The 16457-nt window shown below is 40.2% G+C and overlaps 1 protein-coding gene across 1 annotated transcript in view; it reads right to left on the reverse strand.

The window, feature by feature from the left end:
* The window catches only part of CNTNAP5 (contactin associated protein-like 5), a 223319-nt gene that overhangs the window by 70709 nt on the left and 136153 nt on the right, over nucleotides 1-16457 (reverse strand). The window lies entirely within an intron of this gene.

Genomic DNA, 16457 nt, shown 5'->3' on the forward strand with positions numbered 1-16457 from the left:
ATTTTCTTCCACTTACATGCAACTGGTCAAGATAAGGTGCAGATGCCCAGAGATTCAGGTAAGATGTGGCTGTGTTAAGCTGTAAATTCAGAGATACAAAAAACTGCTGTGTGTAAAGGAAGCAACCCCCTAACACAGGAAGAAATATCTTTGTCTGAATTTGGGTTTCCTTTCTCTTCCACATGGTAAGTAAAGGTTTTAACCGTACAGCTTTACTTTTAAATAAAATACATAAATGACTCCCAAACAGCTGGCCTACTTAACACTACTATGTAAACATCTGTTCACATTCATGCATGCAAATAAGTACATCAGCTAGCAAGTCTCTTAGGCTCAGATTAGTCTTTATCAAGTCCTCCCAGAAACCACTGGGGTGGAGGCCAATGACTGTGTGAAGGGGGAAGAAAGGGAATTCTTAAGCTTTTTTTTGAGAATTGATCCTTGGAGAAAAGATGGATGATAGAGAATACCAGAAAACTCAACTCCCATGCTTTCTATTTTTCAGAATGTTTGCTTTAATGGAAGTTTTCTTTCCTGTCTCTTTGTGGCAGTTTCCTACTTCATCGCATATTTTAGCAGCTTGTTATATAAATGGACATTGTGTCAAATTTTTATTCCCCTTCATTCAAGCCATCTTTTGAAAGTGCCAAGGATCCCAGGCCTGCTCCTGCTGAACTAAATGGGATTCTTGACATTGACGTGAATGGAAACAGGACTAGGCCGGCTGTACGCCTCATTAGATACGCAATTCTATAGCACCCTCTAAAATTCTGCTGAACTCTCCCTTTCAAGCAAATAAAGCAGGTAAACTCAAAGGCCATGAAATGTCACTATTACATTTCGACACTTAAACTGAGGTACCTGATGAATTAGCCATCTTCTTGCCAGGCATCTTAGAAAACTGCAGCCCCTGAGGGATTTCCCCTGGCCGTTACCTCTTATTGCAAAGTCAAAGACAGAAAGCTAAGGTTATTGTTTTGCCTGTGGAATCAAAATATGCTGAGAGAGCATGTTATTCCCCAGACTTACAGGTTTATTGCGTTTCTAATTCACACCTAAGGTCACCATATGTCAAGTGAGTATGCATTCTGCTACCATGGCTACTGTCATCATTTTAACCCTAATGCTAAATAGTCCTAGACTGGAACAATACTGTCTTAGAAACAGTGCAATTTAGTGCTTATAGCAGAAGACTTGTCTTCTGATTAAAGATGGAAAATTAAATGTTCTGGTTCCACCTTTGGGTTTGTCAGACTCTCCAAAATCATACAAGTTAGTAAATCGCTCCGGATCTTCGTTTTCACACCAGAAAGCCAAAGAACTAAAAGCCCTGAATAAACAAAATAAACAAAGCTAGTACAGGAACAACTGTGTCTTCTCTAGTGAGAAAGGTTAATAAATGAAACAATCTTTGATCAAATTTCATTCAGCATTTAAAACTACAAGATGAGGTTTGAAATCAGTTTCTTGTGGCCTGATACGATTATGCCATGATGACGATGCTTCCCTCTGCATAATGCATTAATGTGAATTTGACCACACAATTGCCATTTCTTGTCATTTAAGTAGCCTTACAGTTAAGCAGCCATAATTGTCCTTTGGGTGTTATCTTAAATACATTAAAAAAGAAATTGAATGCTTTCACCACATTATAGCTGGGACATTTTTTCAAAGCTAATTTCTAGGTCTGTGAATTATTCATAATACACTTCAAACAGGCTCTTCTGGATAAGGTAATTGACCTTGTCTGCACGAAGCACCTACTACCTTGCCTTGGGATAATTAAATCTACGATGTGGTCCATTATTTAAAGGTAATGTCTTTTCATTAGGTTAGGCAATATATTATCACTCAACTAGTCACCTAATTCTGCATTTAGCGCATTCAAGTTTTCACTGTTTTGTCATGGGTTACACTCATCATAGCAATCTCTCACATTAAGTAGCATGGTATAACAGTAAGACAGCATTCTCTTGATAAATGGAAGCAGGACTAAAATTTCAAGACGCACCTCTGTTTTTGCAATCTCAGTTGGCTGTGCTTGTTTTTTCTGTAGGTGAAAGCAATAAAGTGTGTCCATTCAGTAATAACTAGTGTCAGGTCAAAACTCAGGTACAACTAACGTACCAGGTGGCAGTAGCTATACAGATTCACATACTGTTCAGTGGAAACAATCATATGCTGTTGAAAGGTATGCTAAAATACATGTATTGAATTCCATGATCAAAACTAGGTCAGGTACTTCTACAGAGTTTTATTTTGCTGTGTTGAGAAACCCATGGTTGGCCTGCTATCCAAGGATGCAATTAGCAATGCTGGCTGTTGCCCAGGCTAGCTCTGAACCATTTCAGCCTTCCCTTTAACAGATTACTAGGACTCAATTCCCCACTACATATTGCCTCAAAAGATGTTGCTCAGTGAAGACCAAAGTAACTGATTTTTTTTGCATATGCATGGAGTGAAAACTTCTGAGAGAAAGCTAAACAGTTGAGCACCCAACTCTCTCCTGTGCTCCAACTATGTGAACCACTTTAGCAGAATAAAGCAGCTCTGAATCTATTTTAGTCAGCCACTGACAAAGTCCTCCTGCATGGGTAAACTCTTGAGTGGCACAGTGATCTGGAGAAGCTCCTGCATCAGTCCCTTTCCTGGCTCTGAAAAATGGCCAGAGATGGTATTCTAATTTATATTGCACCACTCCAGTAACCAGGCTTAAAGATGCTTCTCCACTCCCTCCCTCCCTCGACTTCAGTTGTGCAGCATATACCTGTCTATTCTATTACAGGAACACAGTATTGGCTTTTAAAATCTATCAGTGCTGAAGTGCTTAGACTCTGATGGCAAATACTGCATTAACAAGCTATGGATGAACTTGTTAGCTTCTCTACATACCTGAATTTTTACAATGTTTCTGTGTTTTGTAGTTTGTTTTACACTAATGTGGAATTTAATGAAAGATGCAATAACTAAGGAGTTAATCCACCATCATACTTTCCTGAATCGGTATAAATATACTGAATCCAATGGAATTGATCCTGCATATCTTTTAGCTTTGTATTTTTTTAGTTGAATCATTCGATATTGTAGCTTCTCTCAAACTGTCCATTAATAGAATGTTATGATTATGTTAGCTATTCAAAGCTTTTTAATCATGTTATACAAACACAGTTCAGCCTATGAATTGTTTATCTTGATTAGATATTGTGTGAGTGTTCACTTAAAATTATGAAGCATTGTTTTAGAGCAGAAATAAAGACAAGGGCATCAAAAAGACTTCAAGGTGTTAGAGTGAACATTTACTCTGAAGACCTTTGGCTGAATTCCTATTTCCATGCATAATCAGGAACAATCTGTTCATGCCTCAGGAACATTTCTGCAAACACAAAAATCTCAGTATTGTGGTCCAGAATAATACAAAAATAGGATTATGAAAATTATCAGAGTGAAATTGAAGTGAAACTCCAGTAGGGTAGGAAAGAAATAGCTGCCATTTATCATTTTCCATCAGCTAAAACAAACTAGCCAAGGAAAGAATTGTTCTAAGCAAGATTACCTGCAACCGGCCTGTCTGCTAAATCATATTTCATAATGGTCGACTGCCTTCCATTGTGTAACCACAGTTGTGTACTATACATTGATAGCTCCTGTCACTGTAATATGATTATGTTTACCCATTAGTTTCTGCTTTTGTGCCACAACCCAGCAACTGCAATATTACAATGGTTCTAATGGTCTGTTTCACTTTGTTCATTTACCTATTAATTTTGGCAATGGCGTATTTCATGGAACATAAATTTCACCCTCTGAAAACATGACAACCTATAATACAATATGGTCAGACAGATTCTGGAGCTTTGCACGGAAGTAAAACGAATTGTCCAGGGTGGCATTTTGGAAAGAACATACCTCCCTCTGGAGGCATTGGTTGTATCTAAGGTGATTACTTCAGCAGTAATAGGATGTAATTATTCACTCAATAAAATTCTGCCTCTATTAAGTAGGTACTTCTAATGTTCTGCAGATTGACTGGTGGCCCTAGCATGTCTCACAGAGGCAGTAAACAAAATGCAACACAATCTCTTTGTCTGGATCCAGAACATAAACGTGCACTGGGAAAGAAGTGACCTAGAAAACTGGCACTGTTTTGAACCTGGAGGCTCTGGGAAACAGGACCCCAAAACAGAACCTGAAAAATGCTAATTGCCAGGACAACCTTCCCCAATTCAGCTATAGATAATAAAATGGCAAAACAAATGGACCGAACTGACTTTTCATAGCCAGAGAAGCCAAAGGGAGCTGAAACAGAGCCTACTTCAGGAGAAGACAACTTGTCCTAGAATCCCACCCTCTGCTGTTACGTTAGCATTCAGTTATGAAGATCTCTCTCTGAGGAACAGCCCCTAAACTTCTGCCACACACCAAAATAGTTTCATCTGGGTAAAATCTGAGAGCTTGAAATCACAGTGACAATGGGAGGTAAACAAATGCTAATGTACAGAAAGCCTTTAGCTCAATGGGGAAAAGAGTAACCAACGCTAACTTGTCTTGCACCAGGCCTGACAATGATCCATCTATCCCAAGAAGTCAATTACAGTGAACCTTCACTCTTATTTTCCTCCTAACCTATCTGCACATATCTACATAAATATTCAAACACATACTTTCCCCAAAAGAGAGCACTCAATCCATATCAATAGATAATTTTATGGACTGTATGGACCATTTGAATCAGCAGCTAAAAAAAAAGTTAGCATTTAAAAGAAACATATTGTGTAATTGATGTTACTTTTTCTTCAGAACTACTTTTCAGATCTCTGCTCATTTTTTAAAACACCCCATCATAGGCTTGGACTCATCAGTAAAACAAACCTGTCAGACCTGAATTAGGTTCAGTAATACAAAATTGAGAAAAAGAACAGCCAGGAATCGTTATCATCTTTTCTTTCCTACCAACAAGTGCCCCCACCAACATTTTGATCACATTGAATGAGACAAAAAGAAGAATAGAAAATGGCTACTAATTGCAGACTAAGCTACCAGGAGCACTCTTCATGTACTATTAATTTTAATATATTGGAATCACTACATGTTGTAAATTAGACGTGTAATTTTAAACTTTTTTGGCAAACCAAAGATATAGGGAAAGGGTGACATGGAACTAAGCATCGTGGATAAAGAAACAGGCAGCACATGAAGCAGGCACTGAATCTAGTACAGCAGCTTGTGTCCAAAGATCTATGAAAGACTGATGGGTACTGATGAAGTTCAGTTGAGTTTAGGATGTACATTTGTTTTAAATTTTTGTTCCTATGCTGAGAAGGAGAGAGATATTTGTGTATGTGGCATGGAGAGAAAATACATGCATTTGCATCCCATTTTAGCCCAAATTAAGATTTTGTTCTAGCACGAGGACACTTAGAGTCAGCAGAAACTGTATAGTACTCTCTAAACCCTATTGATTCTAGCAAGCTTTACATATTAATCTCAACCTGGTTTTCTAGAGAAATGGGACATATTGGAATATGCTATGTGAATGTTTGTGCACACGTGTCCATTGTTCAAGTAACTCATGAACCCACTGGCCAATTTCAAGGACATTTGACTAAGAAATACATTCCTACAGGTTTCATGTACTGCCTAAGCAGAAAACAGAGAGATCCTCCTAGTACCCAGCCTAAGAAAAGGTTGCAATGTATTTTTAGTCCCCAATAGATATCAGACAATCCATACAGAAGCTCAACACTAAAGCACAAACCATAGGGAAAAAAAGCGTAATTTATTACTCTACCATTCATTGAACTATTGTTTTAGCAAAAGTAAACAAATAAAGAGTGTTCTAAACTGTCAAAAAATCAGTAGCACAGATAAAATAACCAAACTGTACAGTTGGGAGAGATGCTGTTCACTAGGCAGAAGCATGAGAACATACAACATTTAATCAGTTTGATCAGTTCCTGTTTAGAAAGATATCTAAAGTAAATTGGAAGTATCTCTGCCTGGAAGAACTTGGGCACCTACCATGGGCTGAACACATAATCTTAAGACAACTATAGTAAGACTACATGGATCTCACCCTAGAAATGTAGGCCTGCTTCCTGTAGCTCAAATAGGGGTTATTTCTGAAAACAAGGGCGCTGTTTCTTAATTACATGGAATCTCTTCTTGCCCTTTACAAAGGAAGACAACATCCTTATCATACAACTACAGCATATACTGCAATAACAGGTATGACCAGGCAACAGACAGAATAGTAATTGTCTCTAATTAGTGCAGGTAAGAACAGCCATCTGTCAATGGTGGGATGAATTCTAGCATTGAATTGGCATTACTGGAGATACACTATGGAGAACAGATTATTAATCCCTGCTTGCTGCATCTGGCTGTGTTCAGATCCATACTTAGATTCAAGCCATCATGGCTAAGCTAACACTTTCTGAATGCATTGCACTCATTCTCAGGTGAGCTGATCTTTCCTCAAAACATCTATGAACAAAAAAGACAGGGCTGTCCATATGACATCTGGGTATCTAATAAAGAAAGTAGGCTTGGGGTTCTCGCATCTCTCCCTTTACAATCAACCACTGTGCAAAGCAAAATCCAAACACTGCTTGGGAGATGAAAAAGAAGAAATTTGGATGCTTGGTTGATGCTTGAGACTGGTGATACTATTCCTGGGATACAGTGCAGAATCACAGCTTTCTCACCTTACCTGACTGAATATACCAAACATCCCATTATAGCCCACCTGAATATACCATTACCTCCCTTGTAATTTGGCAGGTCCATAAAAATTCACAGAATCATGCCTTCCTTGCTAAATCACTGTAACTGTGTTAATCAATTCACTAGGAAAAATAAATGTACCTCTAAGGGATGTCATGTTCCTTCTTCCACTAGCAGCACAAGGGCAAGGCACAAGAGGTACCTATATAAATCTCACACTTGGAGTGCAAGACTTCAGAGGTGTTCATCTGGGAGGAAATACTCTTCTTACAGTTCCTTTTTGTGGCTGCACAAACTTGGCCATTGATTTTAGGGTGGTACTTTCAAATAGATCTAATGGCCCATACCAGTTTCAGGCGAAATTGTCAGCAGCAGCAGCCTGATGCATCAATCTTCTTCTCTGCTAAACAAGGTAAGAAAACTACCTTTAGAGGAGGACTGCATAGATTAATTGGTTAACCTTTCTAAATGCTAATATAAAAAAAAAAAAAAAATTCTTCTTGGACTTTTGAATTCTGCTCTTGAGAGCAAAGGAAGACGACTCTTGATGTTGCTTTGAGTCCTGGACAGCTCAGGCAGAAACATGCCCCTTGGCTAAACCAGTGCCCATTAAAGTCTAAGCCTTCCTCCTATCAAAGGGGCTTGGGACAAATTCAGGCTAAAAAGCTTTTTCATTTTTGTTCTCCATCTTTCTGGCCCAGCAGATATGAAAAAAGGTTCTCTAAAGAAAGTTTTAAAAGGGTTGCTTTCTTTCAGGTCACCACACCTTTCTAGCTACTTGTCAAGTCTCAGTCAGATCCGATCCCCCCCAGATCAGTCTGGGTTTGGGGGAGGTAAATAATTCTCAATTGCTTTTAGATGCTTCTTGGGAGGGGAAGAAGTACACACCTCTTTTTCCCAAAGGTTTGGAGACATTTTCTCCAAGCATGCTTGCTTATCCTCTATATTTTGGTTTTTTTTTTTTTTACAAAAGAGAGTAACAGACACTTATAAGAGCTACTTTTATGCTCCCCTTAACATCAGATGGTTCACATAAGCAAAACATTGAACTAAATACTTTTAGGGAAGACTCTTGTTCTGACGTTGTTTGAACACCAAGCACAAAGTAATCTGAAAATACAGCCTTCACCTGATCCTCCTTGTTTCTTTTCCCCTGTCTCTGCTTTCACACTTTCAAAAACAGAAAATACATCTCCCATAGGCTATCTTCACACTGTAATGGTGGGTAAAATTCCTGGACTTAAGATTTACAATGAATCTGAGTCTAACTCAATCCATACGGAGTAAAAAGTTGATGCCTTTTTCCATAGGCTTATGTTTTCTTTTCTCCTAATTAGACTAAATAATTAAATTATGCCATTGTTCATTTTGCCTCTTAACACCTCTGTCTTCCTGGATAGGTCAGACCAATTAAAGCAAAATCAAAGCATACAGGCTCTGTCCCATTCACTTGCTCCATCCCATCTGATTTTCAGCAAGTGCCTTGCTTTGCACATACTTTTTTCCCCAGATCTAAAATAGGAGTCAAATGAACCCAAAACACACATAAAACTGAGAGATTACAGCCCCAAATGCTTTACTATCCTCAAAGATAATGTGAATAGAAATGTAAATTACTATTGCTTCACTCATGTGGCATCTTGGTAGAAGAGGTCAGCTGAGAACTCTTCCACCACTATGATTTACATCTTCTATTCTCCAGAATCAGAAAACATCACTCTCTGCACTGGACCAAAGTTGACAGAGAAATTAGTTTAATGTCAGTAAGACAGTTTGAGTCTAATGGAGCCCAAGATGCTCAAAGTAGGACAGCCGAATGAAGCAGACAAATGGAAGTGTGATGAGAACACACTCCCCCGCTGAGGCTCTAATGAGGGAGAAGGCACACTTTTCTGCTCAGGCAGCAGTACTGCTTGCTTTCTTGAATGGTGGACAGGTTGCTGTCATAGCTAATGACCCATTAATATAACAAGCCAAAGATTAGCTGTTTGTTTCTAATTGCCATTATTTATTTATTGTTAACAATATGCTGAGTCCTGCAAATTAAAAAAGACTATCAGGGCTCGTGATTAAGGGAATGCTGGCTGGGATAGTCTGAAAAAAAATTGTGTAATTCTTTCCTTCTTCAAATTGTGTGTATGAGTAGCTTATACAACTGGGTCTCTCAAGTCAGAGGTATCATTAGGACAATGTTTGGTTCTGGAACACATGTGTCTCTCATAAAACTACCCATTTCCAAAATCTTATTTGGACTGCAGAATTCCCTGAACTCAAGACTTCTTCATTACTGAGCTATAAGCATTTATACCATTCCATAGGTTTCAAAGGTTGAGCAAAAGATGTCATCAATTTTACTCCAAACCAGAGGTTCTTTGGGAACAGAAGTCTCAACCTAACAGATTACAGAGGTTAAACAAACACCTTGCAGCATCAGTTCACAGCACTGACTTCCTTACAGCACCACCGATAACAGTTCACTCAATGACTTCCAGATTCCAGGCTCAAAATCTGCTGTCTAGGTTTATATTTCATTTACCTGTCCTATGTGTCTTCATTAATACCCCTAGTACAAGCTTCCTGTACATTGGAAGAGGTACTTTCCATGTCAGTAAAACACAGTAGAACTATTCAATTTGGACTGAAAATTTTGTTTTCTAGGTAAACTGTAAAAGGTCTCTCTCTCAAAAAAAAAAAATAGAAGTGTAATTCCAGAATTTCTCCTTAGATTTAAAAAAAAAAAAATTAAAAAATCATTAAAGGGAGGAAAAAAACCCCACAACAAAAAAAAAACCCAAAACATTAGAAATATCCAGGGACAGCAGAAGTATGAAGGACATATTCCACAGAAGCAAACAGGAGTTACCCATACAAGCTCCTTCCTCACTACTCTATCAGGCCCCACTTTGTGAAGTGTTTTTAAATTCACCTGACATATTGTGTCTATAGCAAACACAGATAATGGTGCTCCCGTGTTCACGGGAGTAGTCCCAGGAGACTCGTGCCCTTTTGGTGTCACTCCAGAAATATGTCAGGTAGCATTAAGCCTGTCCTCTCCCGCAGCAGGGTTCAAGGAGGGAGCATATTTTCCTCCCACTTGGTTAGAAGCCACCCAGTGTATGACTGAGCAAGAATTTCTTCCCATGTCTTTCCTATCGTTTGGCCTTCTGGCTGCATTGCAATCTCAGAGAAGCACAAGGAGACTAGAGGAGAAGTAATGCAAGCAGCTGCCATTCCTTCTTTGGCAGCTATAGCACACTTTACCTCACTGCCAGTCAGGAGGGATCATATATGGTGAGGGAAGCAAAGGGTCAGAAATTGGGATAATTGTATTTCCATTACTCACAGGTGCGTTCATTCTAGGTGCCAAGTTACCTCCCCCAAGCAGCAGGTTTTTTATTCTGCTTAGACCATCTGCATTTTAATCAGCTGCACACTACTAACAATACAGCATCTTTAAAAATGTCCTGTAAATCTCTCCCTACAAATAAGGGGGCATGTTGCATCAGTATGGTGAACTCTGTTCAAAAGTGCCTAAATACAGCATAAGTTATCTAAAATTGTATTTATGACAAGCTGTCAGCACTGCCACTTTGGAGGGGAGAGACAAGGTATGGTGGAAACACATATGGCAAGTCAATCATTCTCAAGAAAGGGATCCTAATTACCCAAGAATAATTACAACATACAACCTACACCTGCCACCTATCCACCACTCCCTTTAATATGAACCACTTTTTGAGGGCAGACTGCCCTGTTCTATGTTATTTTGTGCAATGACAAATAGTCTCCTGGTAATGCAATAACAATTTCAAGTTATTTTGTGCAATGACAAATAGTCTCCTGGTAACGCAATAAAAATTTAAAGTACCTGGTATGATAAAATGGAAATTATATTTGAAAGGCATAAAACAATAGTGAGCAAAACCCCAGTAGTAAATGACTGCTTGTTATGGGTCATTTTATATCACCTCATGGTACATCTATGTAAAAAAACTTCATCAGAACCAAGGTTTCACACTCGTTTCTCCATAAAGATTTAGACTGCTCTAAAAAGTGGTGTCCCCATTATATGAAACTCTGGAGCAAGTCACACCTCAAACACTGTGGGTCACTTCTGGTGAAAAAAATACTAGCTAGTGAAGGTCCAAGAGGGGCAACTAAAAGGACTATAAAAGTACTGGATAAGTGCAGAACTGTGATTCACAGCATCCTGCAATACCAGAACTCGGTGCACTGAGTAAAACATTAGTTTAAAACACAGCAAAAAAAAAGTAGTTCTGTACACAACAAGTAGGCAGCTCCTGGAACTTACTTACCTAGGAGGCTGCAGAGGCAGACTATACAATAAAGTTCAAAAAGTGATTAGACAAATTTATGAACACCAGATCCATAATGGATACTAAAAGGGATTGGCAATGGCATAAACTCTAATGCTCTTAATAGAGCAATTGTGGGTGATGGGAACGTATTGAGGGATGTGCTGAAGACATCCAGACTTGTGTACTCACCCTAAGCTGCATCTCTCCAGCACCCACTATTGAAGGCAGGACCCTGCAGGACATTTCTTAGCACCTTATGCTCTGACATCACTGGAGGTCTCATCTGGAACTAAAGAGGGAGCCTGCACAGCCAAAGAGTTCTAGCAACATACAGGGCATAGATAAAACACCACTCAACTGTCTCAGCAGCAGAGTTAAGCCTAAACTAAAGTCTCAACGCAGAAATTAGGACACGCTCCATGCTGTGATGTAGCACTACATCTTTCCCTCCAATAACAGAGGGTACCAAATGCGAATGCAGTGGTTCACAGGTGAGGGCAAACAGCTGTCTGGCATAAGGGGTCACAGAGCTGGAGCTGGCACATGGTGCAGTTTGGCACAGAGATACAGGTCTAGCTGGGAGGCAGAGGGGAGAAAAGGAGGTGGAAACTTGGGTGCAAGTCATATAATACTGGGACTTGACAGATCTTAAAAGGGTCAGGCAGAAAGTTCAGGGAAGAAGTGCATAGTTTAGGATGGATGTTTGAAATCAAAGTTTGAGGTGACATGGTGTGGGAATTCTACTGGAAAGAGAAAAATAAGGAAGACAGCAGGAAAAAAACACCACCTAAAGACATTCCTATTTCTTTGATTTTGCTCTAGGACTGATCTTCTCTCAGTCCCTGACTACACAAATGTGCTATGAACTTGACAGACTGTCAGCCAACTATTGTAAAGCAAGCTATCCTGCCACCGATACAGCTGTCACTGTGTTAAGTCCTTGATATGGTGGATGTGATGCAGCTTCCCAAATGTTAAGCCTTTAAGTATACCCACTGTTCCTAGAAAACCGAGCAAATTCAGAGCTGAGGTTTTGTTCAGTTAATAAAGTGTTTTCATACGTTCAAACATCTTGTATGTTAACAGTTTAATTAAACGTGCATGTGCACACATGCACCTATTCTTGTACACATACCCTTTTCCTACGTATTACCCGAGACGCTTCACAAAGTAAGGAAATCAGAGCCCCAGGGGCCTAAATTTCTTTTCAGATTCCCAGAATACAGACGACACACTGAGAGGTAGCCCAAGGTTCCTGCCCACCCCCCTCCTCCCCTGTCTTGGTCTGTGCTTCTAAGGATGAGGCTGTGGTAAAGTCTGCAATCTTTTACTAAGAGTGTGGATGACTCTTCTAATTAATGGCAATTGTCACATTTGCTTCAGTTGTGTGAGTGTCTCTCCAACAGGCATGGAGAACTCACAAGAGACTTGCAATTACTGGTCATAAATTATAAGTTTCATTTGCTAGCATCATGAGAAAGCCAGCTATTCCTTTGATGAACAGACATCTATTCTGATGTTCGCAAACCTCCTGAAAATCTATCTGATGGCAGAGATGTACAAAAATGCAGTTCAGGGCAATTTAATTTTAGTTTTCAAAGACATGCTTGCAGCTAAGCTGTAGTATGACAGTGAGAACTGATAAGGCTGTTCCAGACAGCGGGAGGTGGAGATGAGTAAACTCCTTTGCCAACTGCCAGATTGCATGTCTGACACATTGCAGATGTAAAGCCAAGTAACTCAATGGGGAGACTACGCTGAATCACACCCACTGGGGGTGCGCCTGTGTCTTCAGGACAAGAGGTAGCAGGAAGAGAGGAAAGACAAATTCCTTGATATAAACTAGAACAATTTTATGCAAGCCAGGAGTCTCCCTTGATTTCTCTCTGAGGCGACCCAGAGTGCCATGCTTCTCCCTTTGCCCAGGCACATGATTTTTTTTCTTTTTTTCCGCCATGTCAAAGCTGTGAAAGCCGAAATTGCTATGTAACAACATGCATTTTGCTGGAGAGTAACGCTATGAATGCAAAAGGAAAGAGAAATCTTTTTATTGCTTCTCTATGAAACATGATAATGTTTAGATCCTGAAGGCAAGGATTTGGGGTTTTGGTGCTACCAGCTGAGATATCCTAATCGTGCATTCCATCTCCTTGGAAAAAGAAGAACAAAGGCCCAAATGAGAGGAAGCTCAGAAATGGATAAGATTCCTTGCAGGAAGGGGAACTTTCTTATCTCTGTCAAGATCAGATATATCTCTGGGAGATGCCCTTCAATCAAGCATTCACCACGGGGCTGAGTCCACAGGTGAGTGTTGATATTAAGTAGGCTGGATTAGGTCATGTAATGTTTCCTGCTGGCCTATGAATGCAGCATTGTCATCAATACATGTGCATTGTATACTGACTTCTGAAGGAAGAGCTGAAGTGTGGTTCATTAACCATAATTACACATTATGATGCCCTGGCAACACAGAGATAATGTAGTGCTTCAGGCATCCGAAAGTCTAGGCCGAATCAAGAAACAAAACCCAAGAATTTTGATTTTTGTTCTGTTGCTCTGGCCCCAAATCAAACTCCCTCCGGTAGCTTCTGGACATAAACAACACAGGCGAGACCCTTCTGCAGTGAGTCTGGCAAAACACCCTAGGGTTATTCACACTTGTAGCTCATCTTTAAGTTTAGGATTGGAAATTCTTTAAATCTTAGAGCTCTTCAAGACACCTACAGTGTTTAGAACTACTGGGTCTCTAGGCTATTCTATGATATAGCAGCAGTTCACCTCAAAATGAATATCCATTCACAGAGCTATTTAAGGCTTTGGGGAAAAAAATGCCTTTCTATCATTTAAAAACACAGAATACTCAGCTAAGAACAAATTGTTACCCATATCTTGTCATTTCAAGAACTCAAACGATTTATTTTTAGGCATGTTCCACATCTTGCCAAACTTACAGCCTTAGGCTATTGAGGAAGTTCAGGATGAAAAATTGAAAGTGTAATTAAAAAGCATACAAAAGTAAGAAAAAAGAGGAAAAAAATGATGGTGTCTGCCACATGCATAACACCGGACTAATTTTTTTTTCTAATTTATCAGCTGGACCTGTACTAAAGAGTTATGTGCATTTCTTGTGTGGTCAACTCTCAGGACCACAGTGGCACTGCAGCAGCTGCAAGAGCGCAAGCTGGGCTGCTGGACACCATCCCTGTGTCCTCTCCCTTGAGGAGTCAGAGTCACAACTTTGGTCCTGGACAAGTAGAGAAGGAGCTGCCAGTCAGAATCATCTTAGCCAGTCTGCCAGTTGGTAGATAGCTTTAGCCCTGAAGCAGGATATTTATATACTGTCAATTTACAAGATTATCACTATTTTTTTTTTTTTTTAAAGGAGAAAAGGGTTTGGATCTTTAAGAAGTGTCCCTAGTTTTATAGAGGTACTACATACCAGAGGTATCTCAAAATGAACTCATAGTGTACCCTTCTGCTTACGCATGACCAAGTACCTCACAGAGATGTGTAAAATTAAACACATGCAGACCTGCCTTAATATTGTGGCCTTCATCCTTAAAAAAAAATATTTTTGAAAAAATTACTGTGTGATTATATCTTTATAACATGTCAGGTGTGGTGTGGGATACAGAAGCCAGCAACACTGGAAGTATTTGTAAGACATTAGTTCCACCTCTTTAAGAGCAGTTATGCCTGCATCTTGTTTTCCCTTTGTGCTCTACCCTGGATGCTGATATTAACATTTCATTCTTTAAAAAATGATTAGCAATACAAGCAGTTCTTGGCTGGTAAATTCTGATGATAATTAAAGACATAATTCACAGGTTTTAAAAATAAACCAACTGTAAGGCATCTGATTACTGGACATATAAACACTCAGTGTTATAGTAACTTTGCTGGAACCAGGCAGGTTTTTGATACATCTCATTAGGCGATGTATTTTTAATACAATAGGAGCTCCCATTGCAAGCTCCCTTAAGGCTTTCTGTGGGATTTCTTCTAACCAACTAACAAATTTAAGAGTTGCTAATAATCAAAGAATCACCAGGACCATACAGACATTACAAGTAACCAGATGAGACTTTGAAGACATTCATAAGCCTGCCCTTAATGTCATTTATCTCTCTGGACAAGCAAATGTAAAATCCCAACCCCAAGAGAAAGTAAAGTAGAAGCCAGCCATCCTGAGTGGCCACTGGAAATTTGGTACCGCAGAGAGCCATAAACCAATCAGACCCTCTGCTTTCTTGTTGTTGCTACATTAAGTCAGGGCAAAAAGCCTTATTCCTTCTATCACAAGAGGAAAATTAGTTTTGCCCGAGAAACGGTACTACCAAGCACCTTAAACATCATATTCAGGGCTGTGGGACTCCGAAGACGGTACACTCCTCCTCTCCCGAAACATCATAAGAGTCTGGAGCAATCTGGATGCTTTCTATCTTTAATATACAGTTTAAAACTGTAAATGAATAAGCATCCACTTACCATCAGCTAAATACAGCTTTTCTGGTGTCTAAGGAGTACTTTCCATTGTAGAAGCTTTCAGAGCCTTTGTACGTATGAACTTACAGGGCAGAAACCCCTGCAGAGCTCTGACCCTCTTGCATCAGAGGACAGGCACTGCATGTGGTATCCAAGAAGGCTGTGGTGGGTTGACCCTGGCTGGACACCAGGTGCCCACCAAAGCTGCTCTATCACTTCCCTTCTCAGCTGGACAGGGGAGAGAAAATATAATCAAAGGTTTGTGGGTTGAGATAAGGACAGGGAGAGATCACTCACCAATTACCGTCATAGGCAAAACAGACTCAACTTGGGGAAATTTGTTTAATTTATTATCAGAGTAAGATAATGAGAAATAAAACTTAAATCTTAAAACACTTCCCCCCCATGCCTCCCTTCATCCCAGGCTTAACTTTACTCACGAATTCTCTACCTCATCCTCCCAAGCGGTGCTAGGGGATGAGGAATGGGGTTTGCAGTCAATTTGTCACACATTGTCTCTGCCGATCCTTCCTCGTCAGGGGCAGAACTCCTCACACTCTTCCCCTGCTCCAGCGTGGGGTCCCTCCCACAGGAGACAGTTCTCCACAAACTTCTCCAACATGAGTCCTTCCCACGGGCTGCAGTCCTTCAGGTACAGACTGCTCCAGCTTGGGACCCCCATGGGGTCACAAGTCCTGCCAGCAAAACTGCTCCAGCATGGGTTCCTCTGCAGGTGGATATCTGCTCCACTGTGGACCTCCCTGGACTGCAGGGGGACAGCCTGCCTCACCATGGTCTTCCCCACAGGCTGCAGGGGAATCTCTGCTCCGGCACCTGGATCACCTCCTCCCCCTCCTTTTTCACTGACCTGGGGGCCTGCAGGGTCGTTTCTCTCATTTTCTCACTCCTCTCTCTGGCTGCAAGTGTGCA

Source organism: Haliaeetus leucocephalus, unplaced genomic scaffold (genome assembly GCF_000737465.1).
Source record: "Haliaeetus leucocephalus isolate CR32 unplaced genomic scaffold, Haliaeetus_leucocephalus-4.0 Scaffold1, whole genome shotgun sequence".
Classification (NCBI taxonomy): Eukaryota; Metazoa; Chordata; class Aves; order Accipitriformes; family Accipitridae; genus Haliaeetus; species Haliaeetus leucocephalus.